General features: G+C 42.8%; 1 protein-coding gene across 7 annotated transcripts in view; it reads left to right on the top strand.

Moving 5' to 3' along the window:
* The first annotated feature begins 9,434 nt into the window (after positions 1-9,434).
* The window catches only part of Tbce (tubulin folding cofactor E), a 42,405-nt gene continuing 41,028 nt past the window's right edge, over positions 9,435-10,811 (top strand). For 3 of the 7 annotated variants that reach the window (XR_001196591.3, XR_219745.4, XR_002383073.2), the window contains exon 1: positions 9,435-9,566. The gene's annotated coding sequence lies outside the window, so the exon portion shown is untranslated. Of the gene's footprint in view, positions 9,576-10,811 lie in introns of all 7 variants that reach the window. The other 4 variants (XM_013114644.3, XM_005071793.4, XM_013114642.3 and 1 more) reach the window with 3 other exon arrangements.

Genomic DNA, 10,811 nt, shown 5'->3' with positions numbered 1-10,811 from the left:
ATTTGCTTAGATTTGTAGTACAGTAATCCTTTTCCTGCCTAAGAAAGTCTTCAGATGTCCTCTTGGAGAATTGGATTTTTGCCATGTCAGAGATATTTTTGTCTCTGTGTAACAGTCTCCTGGCTGTCCTGGAACTCTCTACATGGACTACACTGACCTCAAACTCACAGAATTTCCCCTACCTCTGCCTTCCACCTTGATCACTCTTTACGAGAATGACTGCCTCTGCTCTGGAGAGAAGCAGCAAAGAACGGAGCATGAGGCAGACCTTATATAGGATTTCTTGGGGCACTGAGTTTTCCAGTGTGGCCTGGGATTGGAGGGATTTTATGGCTTGATCTTGGGGTTGTTTTTGTCTTGTTTTGTTTCGTTTTTGCCTGTAGGGCAGGGCCTGGCCACTCTCCCACCTCCATGGGCCGGGAAAGGCTGTTGTGGCCCTTAATAAAGTCTAGGGAATGGGGCCTCACCACTTTGACCTTGAGAGGTTTATGCCTAGAACTTGAAATGATCTTCCTGCTTTTACCTTTTACTTGAATCCTACGATTACTGGTTTGCAGCACCAGCCTGGTGTATGCAGTGCTGAAGTGCCAAGGCTCTAACATACAATTCCGTGTGTGTTAAGCATTCTGCCAGCTGCATCCCCAACCCAATTTATTTGTGTGTGTGTGTGTGTGTGTGCGTGCGTGCGTGCGTGTGTTCCTATTCGTGTGAGAACACGTGTGCAAGTATGCATGTCTGTGCATGTCATACCAAGGGTCCATGGTAGGTATCTTCTTAGACTGTTCTCCACATCATATCATCATCATCATCACCATCTTGACAGCCCTAAGGACTTACTCATACAAAGCTAACACTATTTCTCTGAACTACAGCCCAGCCTTTACATCGTAGTCTATTCTTTATATTCATTTATTTTATGTGTGTGTGTGTTTTGCCTCCATGTATGTGTGTGTGCCACATGCATGCTTGGTACTCGTGGATTTTAGAAGAGAATGTCAGATCAATTGCCTGGAACTGGAGTTAATGTATGGTGGTGAGTTTCCATGTGGGTACTGGGAGTTGAACCTGGGTCCCCTGCAAGAGCACCAACGTTTTTTTAGCTGCTAAACCATCTCTCCAGCCCCACTACCTTATTTTTTGAGACAGGGTGTCACTGACCCAGAGCATACTGATTTACTAGACTTATTGACCTGCAAGCTCTAGAGATGCACAGGAGTCTACTTCCCCAGTTCTATAGGTACAGATATGAACAGCGCACCTAGCTTCTCCATGAACACTACGTATTTGAACTCTTGTCCTAAGCATTTTACCCACACTACCCACTGGACTGGATCCTCAACCTTCTCCCCAAACTAGGTTTGTGTGTCTTTTTTTTTTTTTTTTCCTCACACCATGAAGCACAAATTTCTCCAGGACTGTATTTTTTTTTTTTTTTTTTTTTTTTTTTTGGTTTTTCGAGACAGGGTTTCTCTGTGGCTTTGGAGGCTGTCCTGGAACTAGCTCTTGTAGACCAGGCTGGTCTTGAACTCACAGAGATCTGCCTGCCTCTGCCTCCCGAGTGCTGGGATTAAAGGTGTGTGCCACCAATGCCTGGCCTATATTTCTTTATCATTGCTAGGTCTCCATGGCCTAAAAATAGCCTGGCACTCACTAAATCCAGCACTCACTAAATATTGAATAAATGAATGAATGATGACATTCAAAATGCAATGTACTGTAAATATTTGAGTTTTTAAGTTTGAGCCCAACCCCCCCTCCCCCGTTTTTGTTTTGTTTTTCGAGACAGGGTTTCTCTGTATTCTCCCCATGTTTTAAACATTTTAAACAAACTTATCCCTGTGAGACTGGCATGGAAAAAGCAGGACTTTGAAAACTGAGTAATCACCTTAGTGATTTGAAGTCACTGGTGATGGTTGAACACATGATTTTAGAAGGATAGGGGAAAGGGGGAAGCCAGAGAGGTGAGGAAGTATTAAAACAAGAAGAAACAAAGGTGTAGACCAGAGACAAGGTTCAGGTCCAGTGAGTGAGTAAGATGGCTCTGCAGGTAAAAATGCTTGTTACAACCTTGATGACCTGGGAGCCCCAAACTCCATGTGTTAAAACAACTCCCAAAGTTATTTTCTGACTTCTGCATATGTGCTATGCCTCACAGGTTCCTGTGTATGCACATGTGTGTGCATACACACACACAGTAATATTTAAATTTAAACACCATTGCTAGTGAGACCAGGAGAATCCCAATTTTAAAAGGGTGTGTTCAGTGCAGTGACTGAGCACTTGCCTAGCATTGGCCAAGTCCCAGATTCTATACCTAGCTGATGGTGGTAGTTAGGTGGTAGAGAAGAAACAGGATTTTATCTGTTTGTTTATACATTTATTGTTTTTTAAGACAGGGTTTCTGTTTGGCCCTGGCTGTCCTGGAACTTGCCCTATAGATCAGGCTGACCTCAAACTCAGAGATCAGACTGCTTCTGCCTCCCGAGTGCTGGTATTAAAAAGTGTGTGTCTGGGCTGGAAAGATGGCTCAGGGGTTAAAAGCACTGGCTGCTCTTCAGAGGTCCTGAGTTTGATTCCCAGCAACCATATGGTGACTCACAACCATCTGTCATGAGATCTGGTGCCTTCTTCTGATCTGCAGGCAGACATACAGGCAGAATACTGTATACATAATAAATCTGAGAGAGAGAGAGAGAGAGAGAGAGAGAGAGAGAGAGAGAGAGAGAGAGAGAGAGAGAGAGAGAGAGAGGTTATTTTTGAAAAAAGTGTGTGTCACCACCACCCAACAAGAAACAGGAATCTGGTGGGTCTGAAATCTGTGAACCAACATGCTCTGTGTTGAAGGTTCTGCAGACTGGCATGAATAGAATGTTATCGTCATAGAGACCTGGGACGTTGTAGATTGAAAGCCACATTATGTTTGGGGTATCTTTAGTTTCCTCACCTTTGTTGCAGTATTGAGGATTGAAGCCTGAGGCTCATGCTTTCTGGGCAAGCACTCTGCCAATGAAGTGTAGCCACAGCCTTCTTTTTACATTTATTTTCAGACATGTTAAATTGTCTAGGTGGGCTTTGAACTTTCTGACTTCTGCATCAACCTTCTGAGCTACCAGGATTACAATTCCACACCAATTCGGGCTTGGTAGTCCCTTTTGATAGCCATTTACCAACTATCTCTCTGTCTGACATAGTATTTTGGTTACTATTAGGTAAAACCTTGGAATGCATTGTTAAACTTAGCAGAGCATTAGCTTCTGCCAAACCCTAAAGATAATAGCATCTGGAGCTAGATAGGGCTCAGCAGTCAAGAGCACTGACTGCTCTTGTAGAGGACCCAGGTTCGACTCCCAGCACCACATCACAGCTCACAACCATCTGTAACTCTAGCTCCAGGGGATTCAACTCTGTCTTCTGGCCTGGGGGCACTAGGCATGCAAGTGATGCACAAACATATGAAGGCAAAACACCCATACACATAAAAAATTTAAATGTTTTTAATTTTCAAAAAAGAGAGACTTGGAGAAACCGGGCAGTGGGAGGGGACCTGGGTAAATCAAAATTTTTAAAAAGAAGCCTGGCAGGGTGGCACACATCTTTAGTCCCAGCATTCGGAAGACAGATGCGGGCAGATCTCTGTGAGTTCAAGGCCAGCCTGGTCTACAAAGTGAGTTCCACGACAGTGGGGACTATGCGGAGAAACTCTCTCAAAAAACAAAAATTAAAAAAAATTTTTTAAAAGAGCTTGGCATGTTAGTGCATGTGCTTAATCCCAGCATCCAGAAGGCAGAGGCAGGAGGCTCTCTGAGAGTTCATGGCCATTCTGGTCTACAGAGTAAGTTCCAGGACAAGCAAAACTACATATAAATACCCTATCTCAAAACAAACAGACAGCGGGGGAAAAAAGGTAGCATTTCAAATCTATAAATGAGATTCACCCTGTTCTGTTGTGATCTATCTACTTGTTGTCCCCACCAAAGTATTTGGTAAATGCATCAAATATGATCATCACTTGTTCTATAGCTATAAAAGTTGATGTAACCTCTCACAGTAAGACATAAGTCAGGGTAACCTGAATCCATGTTTTCAGACTAAGGCTGTAATTGGTTGTTTTTTCTCTTTTGACTTTTTGGGGGACCCACCACCCACCTCCCTATTAAATCCCACACAGAGGTTTATTATTTTTTTACAAATGCCCAGCCTTAAATTGGTTTGTTGCTAGCCAGCTTTTCTTAAATTATCCTGACTACCTTTTGCCTCTGGCCTTTTATCTTTCTACTTCTGTATATCTTACTTCCCTCTGTGGCTGGGTGGGTGGGTGGCCACTAATGTCCTTTTCCTTTCATTTTTCCTTTTTTTTACACTCTCTGGCTGCCAGCCCCACTTGCTCCTGCCTCAATATTGGCTGTTCAGCTCTTTATTAGACCATCAGGTGTTTTAGACAGGCAAAGAATCACAGCTTCACAGAGTTAAACAAGTGCAGCATAAACAAAAGTCACACACCTTAAAATAATATTCCCCAACAATGGTCATTCACATTTCACTTGTAATAAATTATTTCTTGCTCTCTTTAGAGCAAGAGATTTGTTTTGTATCATCAGTTTTAACAAACAACATGAAGCTTCACCTTCCCTGGAGGAGTCACCAGGAGCTATGGGTCCCTCATGTCCACTATCTATGCTGCCTGCTGGCTGGATATTGATGAGTCCTTTCTTCATCTCTCATCACTTTGCATCATGATCCTATGATTTTTGCTGAGTTGGTTTCTAATACTTAAAAATTTTAATTCCTTTTTACTTGCATGTGTCTGTGTGTGTGTGTGTGTGTGTGAGAGAGAGAGAGAGAGAGAGAGAGAGAGAGAGAGAGAGAGAGAGAGAGAGAGAGAGAGAGAGAGAGAGAGAGAATATGAATGTGTAAGTGCAGGTACCATCAGAGGCCAGAAGAGAGTGACAAACCCCCAGAAGCTGGAGATACTTATGGTAGTGAATCAGACTTGGGCTTCTGCAAGAGCAGAGAACTTGGGATGGAGAAGAGCAGTTAAGAGCACTTGCTGGACACTATAACTGAAAAAAAAGATGTTGAAGAATAGAAAATGTATTGGTTATATCTGATTTTTGTCAGCTCTCAGCTCTCATTTTTCTGTTCCTTTGCCTCTTCCTCTTCTTTTGTGTGCGATTTTCCCCATTCCACTTCCTCCTCTTCTTCCTCCTTTTCCCCTCCCTCCCTCCCTCCTTCCCTCTCTCTTTCTTTCTCTCGATAGTCCATGATGACTTAAAGCTAAATATATAGTCAAAGATGGCCTTGAACTTGTTCTAGTGCCTCCGTCTCCCAGGTGCTGGGGTTAGAGATGTGTATCACCATGTCATCTTATGCAGATCTGGGAATCCAACCCTAGGCCCTATGTAGGCTGGGCAAGCACCCTGACAACTGATCTGTATTCTGTTGAAACACTCTTCAAAAAATTATTAGAAAAAAGAAACAGACATTTCTCTCAAAATTATGAATCCGCAGCAAAAATAGCTAAGCTCCAGTTAAGGAAATGAACTGGATCCAGCGTTTTGAATGTTTTCCTCCTTACCCTTCCCTTGAATTTATCTGTTAGGGTTTTTATTGCTGTGTAGAGACATCATGACCTCGATGACCATGGCAACCTTTTCGAGACAGAGTTTCTCTGTGTAACAGCCCTAGCTGTCCTGGAACTAGCTCTCTAGACCAGGCTGGCCTCAGACTCACAGAGATCTGCCTGCCTCTGCCTTCTGAGTGCTGGGATTAAAGTTGTGTGCCACCACTGCCCAGTGGCCACAGCAACTCTTTTAAAGGAAAATATTTAATTGGGTGACTCAGTTCAGAGGTTCAGTCCATTATCATCATGGTAGGACATGTCAGTGTGCAGACATGGTTCTGGAGAAGTAGCTGAAAATCCACATCTTGCAGGCAGCAGGAAGTTGACTGAGATACTGGGTGGTATCCTGAACATAGATAATCTCAAAGCTCGTCCCCGTGGTGACACACTTCCTCCAGAAAGGCCATACCTACTCCAACAAAGTCACACCTCCTAAATAGTGCTACTCCCTATGAGATTATGGGGACCAATTACAATCAAACTACCACATTATCTATCTTGCGGAAAATAAAGTTACATGTACCCAGTGTAAAAAGCCATTTCAAAAGAGGTTGTGAAACAAATACAACAAAAATGCATGTATACATTGTCCACAAAGGACAAAAGGCCTCAGAGAAACCCTGAGTGGAAGCCAAGATTGTGGAATATTTAGCTAGGTAAAGAGCTATTACATTTGTTTAACTATGTAAAGATGTGTTGTTTTACTTTGCCTGCCTAAGGTACCTGATTGGTCTAGTAAAAAGCTGAACAGCAATAGCAAGGAAGGAGTAGTAAGTGGGTCTTCCAGGCAGGGAGAATAAGTAGGAGGAGGAATTTAGGATTGAGGAAGAAAGGAGATGAGAGGGGCAAACCAGCCAAGACACACAGAGGAAGCAGGAAAGCAGGACATACAGAATGAAAGAATGGTAAAAAGCCCTGAGGCAAAATGTAGATGAGTAGAAACAGGTTAAATTAAGTTAAAAGAACTAGTGGGACAAGCCTAAGGCCAAATATTGACAGTAAGTCTCTGTGTTTTTATTTGGGAGCTGGTTGGAAGCCAAAGAAAATTCCAAAAAGACACAAGGCTAGCCCAAGAGAATCCAGGGTTTTGCTTTTTTTCCTTACTACTACCTTAGGAAAAATAGTTAACTGTTAACAAAGGAAAGCAAAGATCCTCACAGATAGTGAAGGTATGTTTTTAAAAATCCTAACACATTTTAGAAAATCCCTCCCAAGGGTAAAGATAATGAAATTTCTTTAGTGTCCCCTCCTCACCCTCCTGCTCCTCCTCTTCTTTTTGCAGACAGATCTTACTATGTAGCTCTGAGTGGCCTGGAACTTGCTGTCTGGACCAAGTTGAACTCTAATTCACTGAGATCTGCTTGCTTCTGTCTCCGGTTCCTGAGTGCTGGGATTAAAGATGTATGCCACCAGCCCCAGCAAGTAGAGGGAGTTTCCTTCAAGACAAACCTCATACAATTTCAACTGGGAAAAAGTTTGGGATATTATATTTTTCTAAAGGGGTACAGCACCCCACTCATTTATTGGGACATGGCTTTTGGAAGCACACCAGGCTTCCTTCTTTCACAGGAGCAATGATCTTGAACACGACATGGAAAATCTCCAATCATTTTTTTATTCTTATAAAACAGGCAAGAAGAACTCTATGGGGGGGGGGGGATCCAGAGGCTCCATTTACACGTACCAGGAACACATTGGGGGGAAATCTTCAAAAGACAGTGTGAATAACCCCAGCCACCCTATCGGGAGAACAATAAACAAAACAGACAAGAGCCAGATATAAACCAATGCCCTCTGGGACCAGATGTCCTGGGGAATCAAAGTTACTATACAAGAATACTAGAAAAGGGCTTATAATCTCTTGCAGCTGCCCTGCTACACCCTAGTATGGGAGAAATCAAATGAGAGAAGATGGAGATTTGTGCAAGATTTTCAATGCTGTCCAACCCCTTTATATGGCCATTTAAAATTTCTCCAATCCATCCTATTTTTTTTTTTATAATAGATCTTTGTAGTGCCTTTTGTGGTATCAAACAACCAGTGTTTGTTCACCTTCACTTGAGAAGAACAATATACTTAGATGTGCACACTTTTTTTTTGAGACAGTGTTTCTCTGTAGCTTTGGAGCTTGTGCTGGAACCTGCTCTGTAGACCAGACTGGCCTCAAACTCAGAGATCTACCTGCCTCTGCCTCCGAAGTGCTGGGATTAAAGTTATGTGCCATCACTGCCCAGCACATGTGTAAATTTTAAGAGAAACAGTAACTAAAAATAGAATTTTGGCTGGTCATGGTGGCTCACAACTGTAATCCTATCATTGGAGGTGGAAGAGAGTTTGATGCCCATTTGATTTAACATCTTGTTGACTATTAGGTCAATTTTTTGTTTTTGTTTTTGTTTTTTGTTTGGAATGCACTGTTAAACTTAGCAAACTATTAGTTTCTATCAACCTTAACGCTAAAACTACAGAACTTCTGAAACTGAAGTGATTGACCCATTTTTGCTGTAATCTGCAACTTTGTCTTCCCACCAACTTATTTTGAAACTGTTCTTACGTATCATTTTCATGTGGGGTGTATGTGTGTATGACTAAAAATTCAAGTAATCTCTTCTACAGTAACATGTCATTCTGGGTAAACTCAATAAATAAATGTTTTTGGGTCATGGTCACTCAAATTTGGCTCAAATAATCTCTTATCTCTTCCTGAGCAGATGTTTTATATAAACAATTCTTTGAAAAATATGATGTTAAAATAAATGTAGAGATACTGGCATAATGGTGCAAGCTTGTGATTTTAGCACTTGGGAGACAGAGCCAAGAGAATCCAGAGTTTAAGGCCAATCTTAACTATGTACTAAGTTTTAAGGCCACCCTAGGATTCATGGCATCACTTCCTTAGTGGAATGTGATCCCTTAAACCTCCTATTTGAAGTTCCATATTTCTATAGAGAGTTGAGGCAAGAGTGGGATGTTCTAGCCCCATTAAAGGATTTAAAACAGGAAAGCTTCTGGAAAGCTCATTTTATCTTTCATGAATCAAATGACAGCAGATTCACTACAGGGTATTTATCGATGCTGCGCAATAAAATAGATTTGTCATGCATGCCATCTGCCAGAAAGTTACATGGTTCCCCTTTGGTTGAATTACAGCCTTCTTTTATTATTTTTTCTAATGATATATGATCAATCTGACTTGGATCCTGCAAAGTCAGAGCTCTTCCACTAAGTTTATGCCCAACCCCAGGTATACTGAGCTTTAATTATGTTAGAGGCCACATTGCCATATGTACATGGCATCGCATTTGGTTTTCAATTCAATAGTTACTGCCTTTTAACATCTTTTAAAAAAACTGATTCATAAGGAACTATTTGTTTACATTGGTGACTTCAATTTAAAACATTGCCATTTACTCTTGATTCTGCCTTATGTCTTAGCTGTTTAACGTTTTCAGTTCTGGAAGAATCAACACCACACTTTTCTCTATAACCATGAACTCCTTACAGTGGTAAACTTCCCATAAGTATGAAAATTTTTTTTTTGCATTTTAGACAGGGTTTTGTTATGCAGCCAAGGCTATCTCCCCTTCCCGCCCCCCACATACCCCGAATTGGCCTCAGTCCTCCTGCCTCAGCCTTCTGAATACTGATTGTAGTAGGCATGAGCCACCACGCCCAGCTATGAGCTTTTGGCACTTGTTTTGGCTGTCCTGGATCAACTACAGTCCTAAAATCAGGTTGGTCCCGTTGTCTTTCCGGGGTTTGTCCTTCTGAACAGCACCTCGCCAGGATAAAGTTGGGGTTTGGGTGAGATAAGCTGGTTTCCAGTCATCACTTCCTCAGCGGATTTGGGAGTTCCGGTCTCTAGGCACTTCCGCCCAGAGCCGGAAGCTTCATCGCTGAAGGAGCGTGAGGGACCCGCGGTGCAAACCCAGGTCTTTGAGGGCAGGTGAGCTTGGTAAGGTCATGGAGTTGAGGTGGCGGGTTGCCCAAAGGGACCGCCGTCGCACCCTGAGGTAGCTTCGCGTTCCTTAAGCCCCGAGACTTCTCGGATCGGCCGGGCCGCGTTCGGGGTTGACCCAGCGGGAGGCTAGTGCGCCCGCGCCAAGCGCCCCTGCTTTGTCGGCGTCTTCTGGGCGCGGCTCTCAGATGATGCTGCCAGGCCCCAGATGATCGGACAGGCTGCCTCTGTGGAGGAAAGCCCTGGCTTCCGTTATTGACTGCAAGGGGCTGTATTCCGATTTTTTATTTTTCTTTTGAGAGAGGGTTTCATTATGTAGCCTAAGGCCGTCTGGGACCTCACTATGTATCTGAGGCTGGCTTCGAACTAGCGTCCGCCCTCATGCTTTAGCTTCCCTATTTCTGGGATTACATGCACGAGCTGCCATGCCCGGCAATGAGTGAATTAACGAATTTTTAAAACAAGGATTCATTGCTGGACGTAGAGCTCCCGTTTTAGCCTAGGATGACTTTGAACTTGTGGCAAACTCCCAGCCTCAGCCTCCGGAGTGCTGGGATTACATGCATGAACCACCACACCCTGGGAATATTTTTTTTTTAACAAAGATTTTACAGTCCCCATCTGGAGACTGTTAACGTGAATTGTTGGATCCAGATTAGGGTGTAATTTAGCCATCCCCAAAGAAATAGACTTGTTGAAACAACGGGGTTACCAAACGCTGAAGACAGCAGATAAAGGGAGAGACTGTTCATCTGGTGTGAATGTTCAGGTTCACCGTACGTTGATATTACTTACGTACTCTCTTTTTATGTCGTCTTAGTTGTCTTTTTCTGTGTGCTCTTGTTGTAGGTGCTGTTGTAAACACAGCATACACCTGGGATTTTAGTTTGTTTTGTTTTTTTGTTTTTGTTTTTTTGAGACCGGATCTTTATGTACTCTTGGCTGTCTTGAAGCTCAATATGTAGACCAGGATGGCCTGGAACTCACAGATTCTCCTGTCTCTGTCTCCAGAGTGCTGGCATTAACCGCACCTCAATGCTGACAGCTTAATAAAACATTTTTTATTAGGGTCTATAAAATACTTAGAAAGTTAAATTCCTGATACAGATCCGCCCTGATTGAAGAACATTCTTCCACAGAGGCCCTCAAATCACAGGAGACAGTTTCCTCCCTGTTTATTACATGCTGTAGGATTTCCGAATCAGTATCCCTGCCCCCATTCATCTCATTTAT

Source organism: Mesocricetus auratus, unplaced genomic scaffold (genome assembly GCF_017639785.1).
Source record: "Mesocricetus auratus isolate SY011 unplaced genomic scaffold, BCM_Maur_2.0 Super-Scaffold_100013, whole genome shotgun sequence".
Classification (NCBI taxonomy): domain Eukaryota; kingdom Metazoa; phylum Chordata; class Mammalia; order Rodentia; family Cricetidae; genus Mesocricetus; species Mesocricetus auratus.
The sequence above is the reverse complement of the archived record's forward strand: the minus strand, read 5'-3'. Positions and strand labels throughout refer to the sequence as shown.